The sequence below is a fragment of the Octopus bimaculoides genome, chromosome 24 (assembly GCF_001194135.2).
Source record: "Octopus bimaculoides isolate UCB-OBI-ISO-001 chromosome 24, ASM119413v2, whole genome shotgun sequence".
Taxonomy (NCBI): Eukaryota; Metazoa; Mollusca; class Cephalopoda; order Octopoda; family Octopodidae; genus Octopus; species Octopus bimaculoides.
Window position 1 is genome coordinate 28,109,983 of NC_069004.1, and position 14,317 is coordinate 28,124,299.

The following is a 14,317-nucleotide window of genomic DNA, read 5'->3' on the forward strand; positions in this document are numbered from 1 at the left end:
TAGTGCTTTAACTGGTTTCAGAGTTTACACTTGCAGCGTGGAAAGTGTTTATAAGCCATTTAAAATAACACACAAAAACCTTTAGATTCAATTTAAAATTAAATTTAAATTTAAAATTAAATTTAAATTAAAAATTAAATTTAAATTTAAAATTAAATTTAAATGTTGAAGTGAATCTAACAGTTTTTGTGTGTTATTTTAAATGGCTTATAAACACCTTCCGTGCTGCAATTGTTTTCGTTCCAGCACACGATCTCAGATCAGGTCACTTGCTATGCAAGTACATCTCCGTAACAGTTTACACTGATTTTCAAAAAGTTCAAATAGAAAGATGTGGCTTATATCGCAGCTCTCTTGCTTTTGACTAGTGTTTGAAGTTTGCCCTATTTTTATGGGGAGTTCATGGCTCAAATTAGTATATGTCTTGAATAAAATTTGATTGGTGGAGGATAGTCACATGACTGCATGTCCAAACAATCAATGCTCTGAATGGTTTCTGTCAAGTGTTTGTAAAGAATGAACACATGGTTAAGTTTGTAAGCTTTTGTACATTTCCCACCCCCGCTACATTCACGCGACAGTATATTTTGTGCCTAGAAACAAATATTGCTTGTTGACAATTTTGGTAAATATCAAACCCATATTGCTCTCTGTATTTTTATTTCCTTCATTTTTCTTCTTCTTCTTCTTCTTCTTCTTCTTCTTCTTCTTCTTCTTCCTCTTCTTCTTCTTCTTTTTCTTCTTCTTTTTCTTCTTCTTCTTCTTCTTCTTCTTCTTCTTCTTCTTCTTCTTCTTCTTCTTCTTCTTCTTCTTCTTCTTCTTCTTCTTCTTCTTCTTCTTCTTCTTATTATTATTATTATTATTATTATTATAAATGGCGGTGCATCAGCATGGCTGCAGCTCTGAGCTGAAACTACAGCAAAAAAAAATATTATTATTATTATCATTATTATTATTATTATCATTATCATTATTATTATCATTGTTGTTGTTGTTGTTGTTGTTGATGTTGTTGTTGTTATTATTATTATTATGGCAGTGAGCTGGCAGAATCATTAGCACTCCGGGTAAAATGCTTAGCGGTATTTCATCTGTTTTTACGTTCTGAGTTCAAATTCTGCTGGGTTCAACTTTGTCTTTCATCCTTTTGCAGTTGATAAAAACAAGTACCAACTGAGTACTGGGGTCAGTCTAATTGACTATCTCCCTCCCCCAAAATTTCAGGCCACATCAAATATTAGGCACTCTTGTGTGTCCCTCCTAAAGGCTACTATATCGGGCCCTTGGTGCTCCAACACCTTGTCTGTCTGAAAGTCAAAGTCCCAGAGGATCTTTGCCTTCCTTTTTTTTTTTTTTGACCATTACCTTTTTCAGTGTATGTTGGTGCCAAATGCTCGTTACTTTGTATCCATACTTCCAGCACAGCAGCCAGTGAGAATTCTGTGTTGCCTTTTCGTGTCTGAAGATAAGAAGCTTCAGGCAGCTATGACTGGTAGAATGTGTGTAGGTGCATACGTGTGTTTGTGTGTGTGAAGAGAGAAAAGAGAATGGGAGAGACAGAGGAGAAGGAAGGAGGGAGTAGACAGAGAGAGAGAGAAAGAGGGATGAAAAGGAATAGAGGAAGGAGAGAGAAGGAGGGAACAAAGGGGGAGGGATTGAGAAGGTTGTTATATGTTTCTTTGTTGTGAGGTGAACAGGGCTTGATTGTATTTCTGAATCAGGGCTTCTACAGTCAATCTTTTGGTCCACTGTACAAAAGAAATGTGATTCAGGAGGGTAATCTATTCATCTTACATATGAATAAGCCTATACTAGACTCACTGTTGTTTCGACAGTGTTGTATTGTACCACTCTGGGGTCTTCATATCATGTGAAAACTGTGTGTGACTGTGTGTCTGTGTCTGTATATTCATATACAGGTATAGCTGTGTGGTAAGAAGTTTGCTTCCCAACTACATGGTTCCAGGTTCAGTTGCACTGCATGGCATTTTGGGCAAATGTCTTCTACTATAGCCTCAGACTGACGAAAGCCTTGTGAGTGGATTTGGTAGAAAGAAACTGAAAGAAGTCTATAGTATGTGTATGTGTGTTTATATGTGTGTATTTGTTTATATGTATGTGTGTTTACATATGTGTGCGTATGTGTATGTATATGTGTGTGTTTGTGTTTTTATATATGCGTGTATTTGTTTATAAATGCGTGTGTGTGCGTTTATATAGAGGTGCATATATGTTTGTGTGTGTGTGTTTATATATGTGTATTTGTTTATATGTGTTTGTGTGTTTAATATACTAGCAAGACCTGTGAATATGTCACAGAATTAATGGTAAACCTGTTGGGTTATTTCTGAAAACTTTATCCAAAAAACCTGAAAGCATCACCTGTGATGAGTCTGTATGGAAAGATAGTCATTCATTAGCTACTCATTAAAAGTGAAAAAAATTGGAATACAATGATTACTTAATTCACTTTATATATACATTTTATATACTTTATGCACAATTTTATAGACTTAATACACAGCACTCATAAAATAAATATTCACTCTTATTTTTCCATTTTTCCCATAAATGAAAAAAATATCCTCTACATATGATACAACCTTTAGTTAAATTATATATATCTGCCATGTAAATAAGCATGTATATTTCACAGAATTGCTCTTATGCGCATGTGTTAAGTGATAGGGGATATAAAAAAACTTGGTTCAATTTTTTTAAAAATACACTTTTCACTATCCAATCACTACCTCCACCATCACCATCTCTCTCTCTCTCCTCCTCTCTCTCTCTCCTCCTCTCACTCTCTCTTTCTCCCCTCTCCCTCTGTCTTTCTTTAACTCCACCATCAGAACATCACCCCTCTGCTAAAATTACATTTTTAACTCTCCTCTTCTATATCATCACTACCTTCAACTAACTTTTTTAACCATGTAATAAATATTTCATTTCCCCCCACCTCATGTCATGGATGCTTCTCTCTTCCTCTTTTTCTCTCTCTTTTTTTTCTTTCTCCTCTCTTTCTCTTCAGCTAATCATGTGAAAATGTTACGATTACATTCCTTCTACCTCATGTCATGGATGCTTCTCTCTCCCTCTTTCTCTTTAATCACATGAAAGCATTACCAACAGGCTAAGTAACAGAATGAAAAGCAGAATTATCATAAGATATATATATATATATATATATATATATATTTATATGTGTATGAGTGTGTATGTACATGTGTGTATATATCTATGTGCATATATGTGTGTGTTTTTGTGTTTGTGTGTAAATGGTAGAAGAAAGAAAATAGAGGCAGAAGACTTCTCAAATTTAGTGGCAAATAAAGACGAATAAGATAAATTTGGATAAGTAAAGAAGTGAGGAAATTGTGTTATTTGATCTTATGTTGTTCACTGAACAAAAAAAAAAAAAAACAGGAATAAAGTTGTTTTATAAGTGTAAAAACTGTGTTTCAATTGGTTAAAATCATAGGATCTTAGGAGGAAGCGATTGTGGTGAATTAGTCCAGGATGTGACTCGAATAAAAGTAGTATTTCTGAAATTTTATTAGTTTCTTGTCCTTTCACTTCAATGATCAATAGAATGTAGTATGTCAATGGAAAAGAATGAGCATGCCTGTTGTCTGTGGTGCCAACAAAGGAGCTTCTATGTGGTGACTTGTTGTCCTATAAATAGAAGCTAAATTTCACTACTGTCTTAACCTTATGCCTGTGTAAAGCATTTTCACCAGTTTGACCTAAACATCCATACTTGCTTTGAGACTTCTAGTGAGCCCGTGTTTCATTCGCCCCGAGTAATATAAAGCTTTCCTTTTATAAGTCCCGAGGTGCTCTGGTGGTTGAAAAAAAATCAGTAATGTGTATCACATATGATACGTGAATGCCAGGGAAATATGTCCTGCCTGTCCAAAGCATTTTCATAAGTTTGTTTTAAACATCCATGCTTGCTTTTCAGACTTTTGGTTAGCCCTAAAGCTTTCTTTTCATAAGTTCCAAGGTGTATCATATGTGATGCATGGATACCAGGGAAATATCTCCTGTATATCACATGTGATACACAGGATAGGCAAAGGGTTAATTGGCAAAACATGATTAGGATTGTGTGTTTGTGGATGTACAAGTGTCTGGAAAGAGACAGGATGGTAATGACTTGTATGACTTTAGTCAGATGTCTCATCGGTTCTGAATGATCTGCCACTAAACAGCAACTACTACAGAGGCATTAGTTGTAGAAATGAAGTACTGTGTTTGATGGTGTAAAAGATGCGTCGGCATATTAGACGCACCTTAATTTCTGTGGCACATATTCAGGTAGAGAATTTCTTAGTGCAATTAACACTTTAGCATTTAAACCAGCCCCATCCAACCAAAATATTCTGCCTGTTTTATGTTCACACTGGCCAGATCCAGCCTCTTGCACCTACCCTACAATGTCATTTTAAAAATAAACAATCACGTCATTGAAATCTCAAAGCTATGAGATAATGCATAATTAATTCAAAACAATGTGAATAAATAAGTATTACATTTGACAAAGTAATCTGAATATTAAGGGTTTACCCTTTAGCTCAGCTCTCAGACTGGTCATATCCAGCCCAAATATTCTACCTGTTTTATGTTCAAAACAAGCCAGATCCGACCTCTCACACTTACCCTACAATGTTATTCTAAGAAGAAACTTTTCACACCATCAAAATCTCAAAGCTATGAGATAATGCGTGGTTAATTAGAAACAATGTTAACGAATAAACATTGAATTTGACAGAATAATGTGAATGGTAAAGGATTAAAGAAATATAGGCCCTAACTTCACACAAATAGGAAGGGCATCCTGTCACAGATCTGCAGCATTTTGGATGTTGTCAAACCATCCAACCCATGCTAGCATGGAAAACAAACATTGAATGGTGATGATATAAAGATAATGGAGATAGGTATAAGAGGATGAGAGAAAGACAAATTACAGAAAAGTTCACGCTAAGTATCAGTTATAAAAGCAGTGATTGGATGAGATCCGAAGGAGTTTACATATGAAGCAGACAATAAAATCACAGTCACTGTTCTTCTTCTGACAAGTTGTATTTTAGAAAAACAATGGTTCTACCTTTTTTAAGGCATTTGTTCTATCCTTGTGTTTCAAACTTAATAATGATTGGTGTTGCTTCTTCTTTAAGGAATCTTGTGGCCAAAGAGGTTTACACTGTCACCCACCCTTAAAACACAAGCAACACTAAGATTTTTTTTTTCTGGTTTCTAAGTTATAAGCCCCTCACTTGCAGAAACTTGAGAGACTCCTCTCACGAAATAACATTTGTCGGTGAAAAGGGGGGAGGTTAAAGACTCATAAAACAAACAAATTTTTGGGTAGAATTTTTTTTTTTGTTTTTTACAATTTACAAATGATTCTTCTTTGACATGAAGAAGGTCATCCAGCTGTACAAACCATTCCAAAGCAGACACTGGAGCATGATGTAGTTCTTTGGCCCCCTCCACCCCACCCTCCTCATCACATCCTGTAAAATCATCCAATCCATGCCAGCATGGAACATGGGCATTAAAATAATCACGATGATTCAGTTAAATCCAACGTAGCACTTAGTTCATATTTTATTTAATAGAACACAGAAGAATGAAAGGTCAGCTTGCAGGAGATGGAAAGACGAAGTTGATCTTGTTGGAATTTGAGTTCAAAACCTAAAGAGTTGGAACTAAAAACACAACATCTTTTATCTGACGCTTTAATTATTCTACCAGCCTGCCAGTCTTCTGTTATACTCTTGGACTAATAATATCTGATAACTGCAATAAGAGGTATTTTCCAAAAAACCAAAGAAATCTATTGATCAAGAGAAGACTTTTAATTAAGAATATCCCATGCTGTTTAGTGGAATATTAGAAAAAGATTGGTCAGTCTTTTTTTTTTTTTTTTTTTTTTTTTTTTTTTTTTTTTTTGGTTTGTCCTCATTATTAGATATCTTCTTTAATTTGTCTAGGTTAGTGAAATATAGTCGAAAGCTTGAAGTCTCTTTCACATTGTGTACTCTCCTTTAGTTTTCTGTAATTATCTTGATTTATTTTTTTCTTTGGTCATATTCAATCTTCCTTCTTTTACACCCTTCTTTTTGTGTGACCTCCACCTCCTCCTCCTCTTCTTCTTCTTCACCTTCTTCCTCCTGTTTCTTCTTCACCTTCACCTCTTCTTTCTCTTTCTCCATCCATCCATGTCTGTTATGTGTACACTCTGTATTATGCCTGTTGCGTAGTGTTTCTTTCTGTGCAGAAGCTAATCAAATAGAGTTTCGTCAACTTGTATTGCTGCAGTAATTAAAAACTGAACTCATTCCATCTTGAGACCTGTTGACTACCTTGAAAGAAACTTCTTTCATCTCACTGCAAAATAAAACACAAATTTCAACATAAATTAGAGTGGGGGGAAAAAAATTCATTAGTTCAATTATTTTCTCTTTTTGTCTGTGTAGGTGCGTTTATATATGTGTGTGTACATGTGAAAGAGGGAGAGAGAGACTAAGAGACAGAGAATGCATTTTTTATTTTCCAAGTCCAATTTATTTGAATTTTACTGTAATGAAATTTCCCAATTTTTGAAAGCAATTATGTAACAGCAATTACATTATTCCTGTAATATTTTAGATTTTGTTAGCGAACTCTTGTAAGCTTCTTAATGTTGTGTGTGTGTATGTGTGTGCATGCGTGTGTGCATGTGTATGTTCCATTTCTCACTAAAAAGGAGCTGAAAAATAAATCCTAGTTTGTCAACTTAATGTATTTCTTTTTATTAACAGAATTTGTTTTTTTTTCCCCTTCCTTAGAATATTGCTTGCCTTTTGTTGTTGTTGGTGTGGCTTAATTCAAAACTTCACTCTTTCTTTGTTTTCACACAAATAGAAGTGACAGGAAAAAGGAAAGAGAAAAATGAAGTAACAAAAAAAAAGAATAAGCAAAGAAGTTTAGTTATTCCTTCTCTTTTCTTATATTTATGTGTGTGTATGTAGATATATACACGTACATTTATATACACATATATTTATCTCTATGTATATCTATATGTATGCATGTATATATATGTAAACATGCATATGTGTATGTATGTGTGCATATAATATATAATATATATATATATATATATACATATTTGTTTGTGCATTTGTATGTGTGTGTATATAATATATATATATATATATATTTCAGTTTTCTTTTACTCAGTAAACTTCTTATTTTTTCCTATTTTTTTGTTATTAAATTAAAATAAAAAACAAACAACCAAATCTTAACCAACTGAAATGCTCACCCTGCTCATTAAATACTGGTATGTTAATTAGATATTGATTAATACTACGTTCGAAAGTTGATATGGTTTTCTTTGTTTGTGTGTGTGCAAGAATGTTTGTGTATGTTTTTTGTCAGAAGTGAGGAAAGTATGAGGTGGGGGGGGGGCAGGGTTAGAGCAGTGTCAATTCATGATGTGTCAACACTGCTATGTTTAGTTTGTGTGACTGCTTCAGCTGATAGCTGAGAAGTATAAAACTCAAAATCACTTGCTTGGCTAATACAGTCAACCACCACTGGAGTTCAATCAATCACTATTAATCAGCTGAGTTCAGTTAATCACCATCAATAACCCAAAGCCAGTCAGTCACCATCAATTAGCCAAGTTCAGTGGAGCACCATTAATCAATCAAGTTCATTTAATTGTTATCAATGAATCAAGTTCATTCAAACACCAACGATCAAGCAAGATCAATCAGTCACCATCAATCAGTCAAGATCAGTCAGTCACCATCAGCCAGCCAAGTTCAATCATTCGGCATCAACCAACCAAATTCAAACAATAAACATCAATCAACCAAATTCATTCAATAAACATCAACCAACCAAGTTCAATCACTTACAATCGATCTTTAGAAGAGAACAGAGTTTTAGAGGTTTGCTATGATTCATTTGTCCATTTCTGACATTACGAAGGAGAGTACTGGGTTGTGTGGGGAGGGTGAGAGAGAGAGAGAGAGGGGGGAGGGAGGGAGAGGAAGTGAAATATGTGAAAGAAAGTTTTAGAGACGAGGAATTTTAATCTATCACCCATGAAGTCCACGCTTACAAATATCCAAGCTATGTCTCACATCCAAGAATGATTTGTGTATGTATATATGTCTGTGTTATTGTCTGTGTGTGCGTGTGTGTCTAAGTGTGCATCAGTGTGTGTTTATGTGGGTGCATGTGTGTGTATGTGTGTGTGATTATGTGCCTGCATGTTTTTATGTGTGTGTGTTTTAAGAAATAACGCCCTCCATAAATAAATCTTCCAGATCTGAGCTGCCACATCTATATAATTTTCATGCGTCTTTCAAAAAATGTTATAAAACAACTTTTGAAATAGATTCAAGAATCTTATTTCATAATCCTGATATTGTCTCCAACAGATTTCTGAGATTCTCTCTCTCTCTCTCTCTCACATTCTTGTCATCGTCCCCTATCTCTCTGTCTGACATATTTCTATCATTGTCTCTCTCTAACATTACTATTATTCTCCCTTTTTTTCTTCTCTCTTTCTCTTTCTGACATATTCTTGTCATTCTCTGTCTTTCTCTTTATTTCTCTCCCTCCCCCCTCTCTCTCTCTCTCTTTCTCTCTCTGTCATTGCTTTTTCTTTGACATGTTACTGTCATTATTGTTTCTGCTACACACCCCTGTCAATATCTCTTTGACATATTCCCATCAGTGGTGTCATTGACATTTCCTATTTTCTATCTCCTGAAACAGTTTCTTTACTCAGAAACTAACTTTTCCTTTTCTGATCAATCTGAATTCCTAGCAAATATTCATATATCAGAATATCATATTCACTGTGTAATGCTTTGTGTACATATGTATATGTGTGTATGCATCTATATGTGTGTATCTGAGTGCATGTATGTATTTGTTATGTATGTATTATATAGCAATATCCTTTATCTTTCTCCAATCATCTTTTACATTGTCTTGCCATTGTCACCAATGGAAGCATTGATGTTTGTCTTAATTTTCTTAATCTTGAAACAGCTGATGATGACTGCATATAAGAATTAAATTAGGAATGATTTTAACTCCAAGCTATAATTTTAATATAGTGGAAATAATTGTTTTAACTAGGTTTTTGTTAATAAAAATAACTGCAGCTAAGATTTCAATTATATCTGTTATTATTATCTGTTTTGTTTTTGTTTTGTTTAAAGGTTGTCTTGATTTTTGATTTCTATTTGTCTAAGATTTTTTTTCTATCTGCCAATTCAATATTAAATTTCCTCACCAAATCAACTAGAAATAAAATATTCCATCATCCATCACAGCATAGAAACGTCACTGTTGTCTAGTTAGGAAAAAAATATTGATATTCACAGGATTCAGTAAACGAAGCTCTACATATTCATCCATCCATTTTGTCCACCCACTGTCCCTGCAAAGGTTATGGCATAGTCCTTTGGCACCTCCTCTGTAGGGTCCTCTCAGAAGCAACCCCATCATTACACTTTCTGGCTGGATTCCCAAACATGACCAACTGAGACTGTGGATATTATCTGACCGTTTTGTCTTTGGTCTACCCCTGATTGGCTTAGCTTGAAGAGTCCTTCTTGTAATTCTTTCCTATGACATTCTAATCACATGTCCATAGTACTGAATTTGTGACTTCTCAGTACGGAGAAGTAACAGCTCGGCCTGGAGAGACCCACTGATCTCCCAGCTATACGTCCCTTTGAGTAATGTTACATCAGAGATCCTTCAGAGGAATCCCATTTTTGCACAAAAATTGCATTTAAGATATTCATATTAATCCTAATGAGTATAGAATCTTTAAATGTATTACTGTTTGTGGTGACCACTCGCTCATTTGGAGAACAAACTATGCTTTTAGAACTTATTGGTCTCCTTTTTTTAAAAGATAATATAAGTTGATGTAAGAGAGTCCCTGTTAATTAAAATTATAAATATATGTGTAAAGGAGATGCACTATACCAAACAAGGGTGACAACTCTGGATATATCTTAATCTTATTAGACCACTTCAGTGAAGTATAGTAATTAATGTGTTTACTAGTGCAATGGTTATAGAGAAATATTTGATGTCTATATATATATATATGTACACACACACACACACTTGGTGTGATACAGGAATATTTATACCTATACAAAGATTGTGCATACACTTTTGATGTAGTAGAAATAATGTTTTATTCTACACAAAGGCTGTGTATACTTTGGTGTGCAGAATGTTGGTTTGCTTCTGTAACGCACTTCAGCAGACAGAACGGCAACTCTAAACACTGATTCAAAAGGAATGTGCTTTATTCTAAACTGCTATTTTCCCTTACAAGTTGTAGGACTTGATACTGTTTACAAATGTGTATGTGTGTGTGAAAATGGTGTGTTTGTGTGGGTAGATGGATGGATGGATGGTTAAATTATGTCTGAAAGACTTTTCAGTTGCTGATAGGGTATATGAACCAGTGGATCAACCAGTGAGACCACTAGGTACCAGCATAGAAGAATGAAATCCTTTGAGTGTCATGGATTAGTCACAAGAAACAGTGCTTGGCAGGAAACCTGAACATCATTCAAAACCTGTGTGTGTATATGTATTTACATGTAGGTGCATGTGTGTGTATTTTTGTACATCAATGTGTATATATATATATTTGTGTATGTATATATGTATGTATGCATATATGTATGTGTGCATTTGTGTATGTATATGTGTGTGTGTGCATTTATTTCTATATATGTGTGCTTGCATTTGCATGTAAATATGTGTGTGTATAGGTGTGTGAATATATGCATATATGTGTTAGTATATCTATATAAAATAAGAATGAAATAATTTTTTTTTTGTTTTTTAGTTTCTTGGGGTTTTTTTGGGTTTTTTTTTTTTTGCATGTTTGAAATCACAACTTCAAACAGATTTCAAACAAACAATTTTGTTTAGTCATTTGTAAGCCGGCTGTCCAGATCTTTTTTTCAGCACTGCTTTTTACATGGTGCCAGCACAGGTGCCTCTTATGCAATGCCAGCCCAGGTGCTCTTTATGTGCCACCAGCAAGGGTGCTCTTTACATGGTGCTAGGATAGGTGCTCACTACATGTTGCTAGCTTGAGTGCTTTATACATGGTACCGATACCTTTTACATGGCACCAACACAAGTGCTGTCTACGTGGTTCTGGCATGAGTACTTTTTCTGTGGCACTAGCATAGGTGACCTTTACATAGCGCTGGCACAGGTGCTTTTTTCGTAGTATCAAGACCTGCAGGATCACCCAGTGGCTAAAGATAAAAAATAAAATACCACATGGCACTTATACCTTGTTTCTAATAACCCTCCAAAACACTGTCCTATGTAAAGGGATTACAGTTTACATTGTTTGATTGTAATCGGTTTTGCTACTTGACATTATAATTGTGACAACAGATAAGAGTAACCAGAATACATGAGTCATTTATCTATCACTTGTCAGATTACCATGTTACCTAGCTGTCAAATAGGTCTGTTGTTATTTTCTGTCTCTGGTTGGTTTTTGTGCTCCTTAATGCAAAGATCAGAAACCTTTTTTTTTTGTAAAGCCCCACTTCTTTTTTTTTTTTTTCTTTCAAATATCAATGGCCCACATGTATATTTTTTTATGGCTTATCTATAAAGATGCCTTCGTGTAGCCTTCCACCATTTCCATCACTGGTAATGCTTGTGTAGGCAAAACTTAAACAACGTGGTGCTCCAGCTTGGCCGCAGTCAAATGACTGAAACAAGTAAAAGAATAATCTGGAGACTCCCTAAAAAAAGCAATTTATTTGCTCAATCACCAATAACTCGTGAAATTTGAAAGGAATTTTGGAGAACTTTTAGGTGTTGGCATGTCTTTGTGGTTAAGAAGACCCCTTTGCACCCATGTGAAATCTGGTTCAGTCCCATTCTGTGACACCTCGGGCTAGTGTCTTCTGTAACCCCAGGTCAACTAATATCTTGCAAGTGAATTTGATAGACAGAAACTATGCAGAAGCCTGGTGTGTATGTCTTTTTCTTTGTGCCTCACTACCATTGACAACCAGTGTTGGTTTGTTTACATTCCTGTAACTTTATGGGTCAACCTGAGAGACTGATAGGATAAGGACCAGATTTAAAGATAAGCGCTGGGGGTTATTGGTTCAACTAAACCCATCAAGGCATTGCTCCAGCATGGCCATAGTCCAATAACAAACAAGTTAAAATTAAAAGATAAAGGTTCAATTCTCACAAAGAATACTGCTGTGGCCCACTGATTGCCAACCCTGTCCTGATATAATTTGTATTAAAATTTCTGCATTTAAATCATGAGTTGTATATTTTCTTATTTAAAACTTCCTGCTTTTTTCTCCTTTTTTTTTCTTGTGTATTACAATGTCACTGACTTTGTTATGTTAAAAATTTGCCTGATATTTTTTTAAAGCCTGTTTTTAAACTCAGCTGGTTCATAAAACATATCAACTGTCAGCTAATGTTACTATTTAACTATGAATGTCGGAGTATCACACCCATTTTGAATGACTTGGTTGTAAACACTTCTTTATACTGAGAGAATGTTAGTGACATTCCTTATTCCTCTAAACCCAATGTCTTTAGAAAGGAATTCATTCTCATATTACTTTCAAGTTTTGGCAATTTCGAGGGAGGGGGTAAGTCAATTACATTGACCCCAGTAGTAAACTGGTACTTATTTTATCACCTCCAAAGGGGGTGAATGACAAAAACCTCAACGTCATTTGAACTCAGAACGTACAGAAGGACGAAGCGCCACTAAGCATTTTAACGAGCATGCTAACGATTCTACCCCTCTGGCTGCTTTGTTTGTTCTTATAATATTGACAATATGAAGATTACAGGGCTATTTCTCTATAGCAACCATATAATTAGATGATATTGTTATTAAGTGATGTTTAAACCTGTTATTACCACATTTCCGTTTAAATACCCTGCTTTTACTTCAAGTATTCTTGAAAATAATGAATTTGTTTAAAAAAAAAAATCTTTGACTGTGTGGTAAAAAGTTTGCTTTCCAACCACATGGTTCCAGGTTTAGCCCCACTGATTGGCACCTTCAACAATTATCTTCACCTACAGCCTTGGGCTCACTAAAACCTTGTGAGTGGATTTCGTAAACAGAATCTGAAAGAAGCCCGTCGTATATATATATATATATATATATATATATATACGCATACATACACGCACATACACACACACACATATGCATAGATAGATTGATAGATAGACGTTAAATTTATGTGTGTGTGTCTTTGTGTTTCTGTTCCACTGATTGACAACCTGGGATCAATTTGTTCAAAGAAATGCTTCAAGTTGATGCCCCAGCATGGCCACTGAAACAAGTAAAAGAAAGAAGATATAATATCATTAAGTTAGATTTTGGAGCATAAATTAACATGGGACTTTGAAGTTTTAATTTAGATTACTTTAAAATAAGCTCTTTGTATCATAGTTCCAAAGATGGTCTCAGACAGTTTGGTATCGGAATATTTAATAGGAGGTGTGCAGCAATCAGTAGCAAGTTTTGTTTAACCCCAGGTTAGCCTTGATCCTGTAGACCTGCGTTCCAGCTACAATCTTTGTTGTGTAACACCAGTTATAAACAACCATTCAGTCTATTTCTTTCTGTTTTCTTTCTTTCTTTTCAGCCATAGTCTCATGAAAACTACAATATCTAAAATGTCTCTCTTTCATTTTAAGATATATTCTCACGAACAATCTTTCAATTTCTACTCACTGCTACTATTAAGGCTATCATTAGAAACCTTGAATCAACTGAAACACCCACACAATGTGTATGATCTAACATGTCTCTGTCTTTCATTTTGAGATATTAGAGTATGATTTCTCAGACGTTTGCTACCTATTTGTTGCAAGTTAAGAAAGTTTTCCAGTTGCTGAAAGGTTTGAAGAATCTAACGTATCAAACTCTCCACCTCCAGAACCAAAGATAATGTGATGTTGTCAGCTTTGGTTGAGGGCAAAGAAAACCAGAATATTAATTGACAACATCGCTCTGTCTGTCTGTCTGTCTGTCTCTCTCTCTTTCTCTCTTTCTCTAAGTCTTTCTTTATGCCAGTCTCTCTTTTTCACTTGTCTCTCTTCCCTGTCTTTCATTCTCTTTCTCGCTTGCTTCCCATTTCTCTCTCTCACTTTTCTCTTTCTCTCTCTCACTTCTCTCTCTCACCTCTCTCTCTCTCTCCCTCTCTCTCCCTCTCTCTCTCTCTCTCTCTCTCTCTCTCTC

General features: G+C 35.0%; 1 protein-coding gene and 1 long non-coding RNA gene across 6 annotated transcripts in view; one reads left to right on the forward strand and one right to left on the reverse strand.

Annotated features, from left to right (window-relative positions):
* LOC106882187 (alpha-(1,6)-fucosyltransferase) overlaps window positions 1-14,317 on the forward strand; it is an 881,702-nt gene that overhangs the window by 625,838 nt on the left and 241,547 nt on the right. The window contains exon 1 of one of the 5 annotated variants that reach the window (XM_052976381.1): window positions 7,582-7,952. The exons of the other annotated variants lie outside the window; for them this stretch is intronic. The gene's annotated coding sequence lies outside the window, so the exon portion shown is untranslated. Of the gene's footprint in view, window positions 1-7,581; window positions 7,953-14,317 lie in introns of those variants that run through there. 5 annotated transcript variants of the gene reach the window in all.
* Window positions 5,849-14,317, reverse strand: part of LOC128250699 (uncharacterized) — a 42,431-nt gene continuing 33,962 nt past the window's right edge. The window contains exon 3 of the long non-coding RNA XR_008266699.1: window positions 5,849-6,399. This is a non-coding gene — a long non-coding RNA (uncharacterized LOC128250699). The remainder of the gene's footprint in view (window positions 6,400-14,317) is intronic.